Source organism: Calypte anna, chromosome 2, assembly GCF_003957555.1.
Source record: "Calypte anna isolate BGI_N300 chromosome 2, bCalAnn1_v1.p, whole genome shotgun sequence".
Lineage (NCBI taxonomy): Eukaryota > Metazoa > Chordata > Aves > Apodiformes > Trochilidae > Calypte > Calypte anna.
The window spans coordinates 15,860,285-15,868,853 of record NC_044245.1 but is presented as its reverse complement, the minus strand read 5'-3'; the positions used below and the strand labels follow the sequence as shown (position 1 = coordinate 15,868,853).

At 46.3% G+C, this 8,569-nt stretch overlaps 1 protein-coding gene across 3 annotated transcripts in view; it reads left to right on the top strand.

Annotated features, from left to right (window-relative positions):
* The first annotated feature begins 1,253 nt into the window (after positions 1-1,253).
* Positions 1,254-8,569, top strand: part of SVIL (supervillin) — a 137,771-nt gene continuing 130,455 nt past the window's right edge. Inside the window, exon 1 of one of the 3 annotated variants that reach the window (XM_030446430.1) lies at positions 1,254-1,666. The gene's annotated coding sequence lies outside the window, so the exon portion shown is untranslated. Of the gene's footprint in view, positions 1,667-2,083; positions 2,192-8,569 lie in introns of those variants that run through there. The other 2 variants (XM_030446432.1, XM_030446429.1) reach the window with 2 other exon arrangements.

The following is an 8,569-nucleotide window of genomic DNA, read 5'->3' as shown; positions in this document are numbered from 1 at the left end:
TGCTTTCTATTTGATGTGGGTTTCATGTATCTGCACAAAGTAATTCATAACCACTAGGCAAAAGGCATGTGCCCACACCACATCATTATCCTGCAATTAAGAAACTTCTGCCTGCCACAAAGCTGTAATGCTCAACATTTCAAGCCAAGTATTCGGTATTCAGTTCTAAACTCATCTAGAACACAACGCTGCTGTAGTCTTTCAGACAAGGATATTTTGTAGTGTGCTTTGTGAAATACTTGTTGAGTATTGATTTGAAAGTTCTTAGGTTTGCCCCTTCCTACAATGCTTTCACATCTTGATATTTTCTCCTGTTTCTCTGTGCAGGCTTCAGGCAGATTTAGATAAGATAGCTCTGTTCTTCCATATGCAACTAAATGGAACAGAAGCATCTATTCCATTCAGTTCCATATGTTCTCTACCTCAGTTCTCAGGTTTTAACATATTCTTCAAATGATTTCCCCTTTGGTAATTCTCAATGTGGTATGTGCTGTGATCATGTTTCAAGTTGCTTTGTAAGATCTGATCAAGTGAAGCAGGGCTTGAATTCTCCACGTAATTTGCTTAGCAAAATGTTTGTCTAAAAGAAAAGCTTGAACTGAGAGGAAGATAAAACAAAGGATGATTCTACCTTCTGGGCTTTTCAGTATTGGCAAATTTGAATGCTATATTTCCTTTTTACTGTGTAAACAAATAAAACCTTTGCTGCACCACTGAGGTGAGGTCTACAACATCCTAATCTTACTTCCTCCATCTTCCTAACCATGCCTTGTTTTAAACAAGCACATACATCTGAGGGGGGGAAAAAAAAAAAAAAAAGTTTGTTTTTTTAAAGAAAAGCGGACCTTGCTTTCTCTAGCCCATGGTCCCAGTATTAGGGAGAAAGCAGGACTTTCATTGACTTGTTCCTCTAGACAGCCTTCTCCCTGGGGGATCTGCTATAGCCCGGCAGTAGCAAACCTGGCAATTTGGTTGTGATCTGCTGGAAAGGTTCTTAAAAAAGGGAAAAAAGTTCTATGTCTTGGAATGTACACTGCTGAGAAACACAGTCCAGAACTGTTGCTAAGCAGAAGCTACCCCAAGACAGGCTTAGGCAGGAGTACTGCCGGTGAGCCCTGCCCAGCTCCTCTGCCACACGGGAGCTCACTCACTGGGCCTCCATCCCTTTAAGTAAATAATTAAGTATTCTGTAGACCAGACACTATTAAAGGGACCCAAAAACCTTCCACCCCACTTTAATACATAAGCCGCAAAGGCTGGCACGGCTCGATGAGGCGGAAGGTTCAGGTCCAGGTCCCGGGCCCCCTCACGCCCATGTGCCCGGCGGCTCCGCAGCCCGAGGCACGGAGCCTCCTTACGCTCCCCGACTGGCAGGGCTGGGACTCTGGGGGCGATCTGCCATGACTTGGCCTCCCAGGGATGGATGTGCTGGGACTCGGCGCTGCGGTACCTCCACCCCCGGCATCCCCGACTCCCCACGGGGCTTGCTCGGAAGAGGCGCTCTGAGGCCGGACGGTCGCCGCCTGAGGCAGAATCCGGCACTCTCCCCCGAGCCCGCCAGTTGCGGCCCTGCGGGAGAAGAATGAGCTGCGGCCGCTGCGGTACCTCGGTCCCTCCTTCAGGGCTTCACAGGGCGCCGGTGGCCACAGCCACGGACTCCGGACAGGTGACTCCGCGAGTAGAACCAAAGCCCCCTGCGGCCGCCCGGGGCGCGGCCCCTTTAAGGCGTGGAGCAGCGCCTCCAGGAGGCGCGCGGAACCGGGGACAGCGGGGCGGGGGGCGCGGGGGCGGGGCCGGGGCCGCTGCGAGGGGCGCGGCCGAGGGGCGCGTCCCGCCCTGTCCCATCCCGCTCCGCCCCGCCTCGTCCCGTCCCGCCCCGCCCCGTCCCGTCCCGTCCCGCGTGGGGCCGTGTAGCGCCGCGCGGCTGCTGCTCCCCGCGTGCCCGCCGGGGTCCGTCACCTCCGCAGCGCGCCGGGGCGCTGAGGGGAGCGGGGTTGAGGAGCGGGGCCATCCTCCGCCGGGCGCTGCTCCGCCTAGCCCCGGACGTCCCCCTGCCGCGGGGGGCCGTGCCACCTCCCCCCGCCTCCCCCCGCCTCACTCCGCCCCGCCGGCCGGTCGGAGGGGCGGGCGGTCGGTCTGTCGGACGGAGGCCGGCAGAGGCTGTGGCTGCCCTCGAGCTGCCGGCTGTGAGGTGAGTGGGGGCGGCCGCGATCGCCGCCCCTTCCTCACGGGAGGGAAACCTGCGCGGGATCGGTGCGGGCGCTGCCCCCAGGGCACGGCCGCCGGCTCCGACGAGGCGTCTCGGGTTCCTCGCCCGTCCGGGGCGCGGGTTTCCGTCTCGAAGGTGCCGCACGAAACTTCCCCGCTTTCTCCCTTCTCCCCCCCCTGCCTGGGGCCGAGCTGTCACTCGGCTCTGGGCTTTCTCCTCGGCGCAGCAACATGTGGAGCACGGAGGGCTCCTGCCCTCTCTCTGGTCCCCGCACGGGCTGCGGGAGCACCTGCTGCTGCCGGGCAGAGCCTGGGGGCCGGGCGGCAGCAAGGGCCGGGCGGTGGGGGGGCCCTTCGGCTCCGTGCCGGGGCGGGCGCGCTGCGGGGAGCGCGGGTCAGGGCGGCGGGGGCTGTGCGGGGCCGTCCCCGCAGCCGGCGGAGCAGTGAGCTGCAGGCGCGGCAGAGGGTGCTCGCTCATTGCAAGGGAGCAAGGGCCGCTATGCAGCGGGGCCGTGAAATTTTTGGAGTTTTGTCTCTCAGCTGGGGAGGAGTTGGGGGGTGGGGGAAAGGCATCGGCAGCAGCGTGCACGTGTGGCGTAAAGAAAAAGGGACTTCGTGATCCTGGGTGGGTACAGCACAGCGGGGTACTGGAGAAGGCTGACAAAATCAACAGGGTACTTGTTTGCTGATGCAGGGACAGAGCAAACCCACAGCTCAAATGGCTCTGTTGGAGGAGTTGGGCTCTTACCTTCTTTGGCTTAAATGAGTCAGCAGTGGGATTGCAGTTTGCCCTGACTTGGTTCCTGAACTTCCCCAAACAGTTAGATGGTTAGAAAGAGGTGGAACAATGAATAATTGCAATTAATAGGGAAAACCGAGTAGTATGTGCTGGTGGTTCTGAGTGCAGTAGGGTTTTACATGGACACTCAGTGCTGTAGAGTTAACTACTTAATGACACCTTTGTATCCATTTTAGCAATAATGCTTCTTAAGAAGTCTGCACGTGAATGTAGATTATGACTGTCTCTCTTAAGACTGAAGTGGTCTTGTGAAGATTTGAGTGAACTTCAAGTTTATTGCTTGTCAGGGGCAGCAGCATGAGGCCTGGGAAGCAATTAGGAGGTGAAAGTTGTTCATTTAGTTTTGGTAGGGGATGTCTTTGACAGTTGTTAGTGTTGTCATAGACTGATTTTAGCTCAGCATCATGTGCAGAAAGTCAGTACTCTTATCCTGGGAGATATGCAGTAGTTCTTTTGAGTGAGCAAACAATCAGTCTGATAACCTGTAAAAGTTGTTCTGAACAAGTCTGGTTATTTTTATCACAGCAAGTGTGTTTATTTAAGAGTAACCAAAATATAAAATACTGAAAAATGTTCTCAGCCTGTAATTATCTTAATGTCTTGTGTTCAAAATGGAAACAAAAGCCATTTGAAAATAGAAGCCTCTTTTGACTCTTTCATGTGGATAATGAGGTTTAGAACAGAACTGTGTGTATTCTGCATTGAGGTGTCATTACCTCTGATCTGAAAGTTTCAAAGTTCAAGTTGAGGATGTGCTGTCCTGGCTCTGTCTGCTGTCCTGTGTAACCAGTAGGGCTCCATCCAGCCTGTGTTTTCAGTCCTGATTTCTTCATGGTCTGCATCAAGCCTCCATGAGACAGATGCCTGTTGAGAAAGGAATAGTGGTGATGTACTCAGCTCCCGAAACACAGGCCTGAAAGCTGCTCCTGCCATGAGAAGTTCTTCCCTGGTGGGACATTCAGGGACTTGAGATGTCATCCCCTTTTCCTCTGTCTTGTGACCTCGATAAAAGGGTCTTGTCTTGGTCCCTAGGTTCATCTGGCCATAGGTGACAGCATGGTTAGATGCGCTAGGGTAGGTCACTCTTTTTCTGTTGTTTTGCTTACCTGTCTGAAGACTTTGTTGGCTTTTATTAGATTAAGTGAGATGTATTAAAAAATTCTTTTTGCCAACTTGATAGGAAAAACACTTCAACTTTCACTTTAAAGGAGTAGAGTGTGATCAGAAGTCTTAAGAACTATATCCTAGTGTGGATGTGCATGCCTGTAAGCTTAGCTATCCATGATAACATGGCTAAAATCTGATATAGGCAGGACTAAAATGTTTGTGCTGTGCAGAAACCTCTGCAACGACCACAGGAAAATTACAGGCTTTTCAGCAGTGAAGTTCTAAACAAAATTCCTGTCTTCAGGTGAGTATTAGTTCCTGCTAGGTGCAGCCATTCTGTATTCCCCTGGGGGAATCACTTCACCTTCTTTTGTTTCCCTAGAAAATTTATAGTTCCCAACTGCACTGCTCAGTGTGGCTGCAAACCCCGCTGACTCATATGCTGAACTGTTGCAGCCTTGCTCCATGTAAACACAAGCACACTTCTAAAATATTTAATTTGTAATGTCCTCTGTGGAGAGCTATCCCACAGCTTCTGGCATAATTCCCAGAAGCAGCAGATTCTGGGGTGCTGGGAGTTTCAAAGGCCATTGGTGCCTGGCGGGATAACTGTCTGAACTAGTTTGGTGTAGTTTATGCTGGCATTGGGACAGCTCAAACTGAACAGGTATTTAATCTTGCTTAAAGCAAGTCTGCTTTGAACAATACTTGGTATGTGTATAAACGATTTGGAGCCTGTTGGGACATGGCTGTCAGGAGATCTACATGGTAGGGAAATCTTTATTATGGCAAGTAAGCTTTGGTGTAGATGTACCTCCTAAATTTTTTTAAAAAACTTTATCTGTGTACAGTTATAATAAAGTCAGGGATAAGCTATTAGAAGATTTGTTTTCCTAGTTCCTCTGTGGCAAATAATTGTGATAGTAATTATTTTGTGAAAGAGCTGAGTGTATATCCACATGTAAAATGCTTGTTACAGAGAACTTCTTTGAAAGATGAAACTTCACCCTGCCATTCATGCACAGAAATACCCTATTGGGTCTTTTAATTGCAAGCACACTATAATGTGTGGTTTGATTACAAAGAAGACTGGAACCAAAGAATGAAATACACTTACTTTGTATGTACCTGAGAAGGATGGCATTAGAAATTTAAGATAGACTTTGTGCTTTATTGCAGTAATTAATTTAGTGGAGACTGATTGGTGAGGAATTAGAGTTCCTTGCTTCCTTGTGGTTTGCTGATTTAGTTTGGGGTTTGTGTTTTATTTAATTTATTATTGTGGTCTTGAGTGAAAAAGTAATCCATTATGGTGAGTAGGGAGAGTAATTAGGGAGAGGTTCAGTGCTGCTTGTGGGTGGTACAGATCACTCACATCTCACTTGCTCATATAGGTAGGTTGACCACCACTTTGCTGAACTGTGATAAGCATCACTGATGTTTTAACTCATTCCAACATGTCTCAAGCTTCCATTCTTTATTTTATTTTGAGAACAAGACTTAGACATGAGAGTAGTGTGGATAAATCAGGGTAGCAAAAGTAGTTCAAAACTCTGGAGAAAGGGCAGCAAGCCTGTTACTGCTTTGCCTGCAAGAAGGTTGCTTAGCATTATAGTGTTTTAGTACCACTAACATCTTTTCTGGAAGTGTGACTCAAGAATATACTTATTTTCCTTCTTCATTCCATATCTATGTCACATTTATATGGGGAATTTCTTAGAAATACATCTTTGTTCACAAAAGGCTTTCAGTAGAAAGCCTATTAGAAGTCTGAAATTGAAGTGTGCAGATGAGGCATTTTCTTGCCTAGGTGTGCTGAGAGATGTGCTTTCCATTGATGGAGTCCCATTAATTGCAAAGCAGAATCTTGCAACTCTTATTTCAAAATCCTCCTCCCTGTGATGGCTATTAGTAGCATTTTTCTTTGTATAAGAGAAGGGGGTTAAAAACTGTGCCTGCATCTGTTATTGTTGCTATGACAGCTGTCTTTGTCCAGTTTTAACCATCATATTCTGAATAGCTCTTAACTGGGATTAAGCCACATTAATGGCTATGTGCAGAGGAGGCAGAAGAGCTAATCTTTCAATGCCATCTCTTTCCTACTCTGTCAAAATGTTTCTTTTGAGTGATACTATTTTTAATTAGGATGCAGTGGATTGAAACATTCCATTACTAACTGTTTTGGTGCCTAGCATAATTAGAAATACAGTTATGATACAAAGTAGTAGCCAGTTTGTTAGCACCATTTAATCATCTTTTGTCTTGAGCAAGACAGATGGCACTACTGATACTGTGCTTCTGAGACTTGAAAAGTGGGAAGATTGCTTGAGATAAGATGATGCAATTTTTGTGCAAGTCAGTGTAAAAGTTGTATTGCCTTCAGATGGCAATTGTGAAACAAGTGAGCTTTCCTTGCAGCGTGCTGTCAGTCATTGCACAAGCAGCAGCAGATAAGGATTATCCTTCTATCTATGTGCAAGCAGTGGCATGTATTGTCTTCCTGTGCAAGCTACTTTTACATTAATGTGCAAACACTAGTGTAAGAAAGCTGTAAAATAGCCGGTATTTATTCAGACCCTCTCTTTCTGAACATCTTTCTCTAAAGTGGATAGAAAACATCTGTGTAGTCTGTGTCTATATAGAAAGTATCGATATGAATGTATCTGTCTTCCTGATGCTAGCTGGAAAATACTGTCACGAGTGAAGTGTTTTATCTATTTTATGGCAACCTTTTGGTCTGAATAATGCTTTGTTGGAAACATTTGGTGGTAAAGTAGCAGTAGCTTGGAAGCTCTACGACCCTAATCCAGACTTGTTTTAAAGGGTAGCTTCTAATACAGAATCTCGTATGGTTTAGTCCAGTTTGGAAGGCCAGCTGTCTATTTTGGAAATCAAACTGCTGCCTTTTAAGATGAAAGCCATATTTTTGTGAATATGAACTCCTTTGTATCTGCTTGCTGTGCCTTGTCTGGGAGAAGGAGCAGCTGCAGTGCATTCAGCAGACCTGCACTTGGCTGTTGCTGCCATTGTGTTGTGTGTAAACACGCACCATTATTTTGGATCACATAGCAGCCCGTTCAAAAGGGTCTCACATTCCCCAGCTGTTCCACAACTTTTCCATCTCTGAGCTTGCCAGCTGCTTAATACAGGCAACTGTAGCTGCATTTGTTTCTCTGGTGTTAAGTATTAGTGGAGATAAAATTGACTTCTTTGCTAAATGCTAGGTGCTGGAAGCCCCTCTCCTCCTTCTCATATACTTAAGAGCTGACTGTTCTTACTGTATCAAAGTTGTCAGAAGTTTTCTTTGTCATTGGTTGGATAGATCACTTAAAAATCTTACTTTTTAGATTTGTTACAAATACAAACTACAGTTCTGTTTACATATATATATGAACATTCACAGCCAGTGCTAGTAACGAATCCAAAAGAACTGGAGTATGAAAGGTGCCCCTTAAAGCCATGTCAAGAGGTCTTTTGTTTCTCCACTTCTCTGAACAATATTTAGTTTAAGAAGGCCTCTTCTACTCTCATCAGCTAACACCTTCATTTGCCAGTTTTTTTTTTTTTCAGTGGCAGCACTGCTTTTATCAGATGTTGAGGAGCAAACAGGGTCTCCGAAATGCCTTTTATCTGCTGTGAATGGTCAGTCCAGGTGAAGGACCATTGGCTGAGCTCTGCTTTCTGGATTTTTCCATCCGGCCTGATGCTTCTGCCATGAAAGGGACAGGGAAAGTCCAGAAAATATTTTGTGTGGTTGAACTCCCCTTTTCTGCAGCAGTGAATCCATAACGATCTCCCTGGAGATACAGAAGTTAAAAGGCAGAGTATCTTCATATTGTGAACTTCAAGGAAAATTTTGAACAGAGTAAGTTCAAGAGAATTCTCCTAAAGACTAAAGTTACTGTTACAAACATTTAGCTAAAATTTTAAACTGACATTGTAGAATAGGTTGGGAAGAAACATACACTTGGTTGCTGCAGAAGATTGTTAAATGTGATTGTTAAAAATTATAGCAGTGAAGCTAAGTTTTCAGAGGCTCGAACTAGTTTCAATACCTAGTGTTCCATACTCCCATACGAGGACATGAATAAGACTTCTTGAAAGTGTATGTAATACAGTTGTAGTTGAAGCATAAATGTGAATGTTCCTGGCTGTGTGAATCATTTCATGCTGAAGGAGACAGGAAGGGAATAACTTGTGCATTCTTGCTGTTGATAAGAGAAAAGGCAGCCTCTGCCCCAGGCACCAAGTTACCCATTGTTACTGGACAGAAAACCCTGTTATTCAGAGAGGAAATTTTCAGGTAACAGGTTGAAACATTTATTTCCTCCCTCCCCTCTCCTTTTCTTTTTTTTTTTTTTTTTTTCCTTTTCACCAGGTCTACTTTATCCTAGCTGGCTGTAGTTTTTGTATTTGTGGTAAACATTAATACTACCTAAATTACGCTTAAAGAGG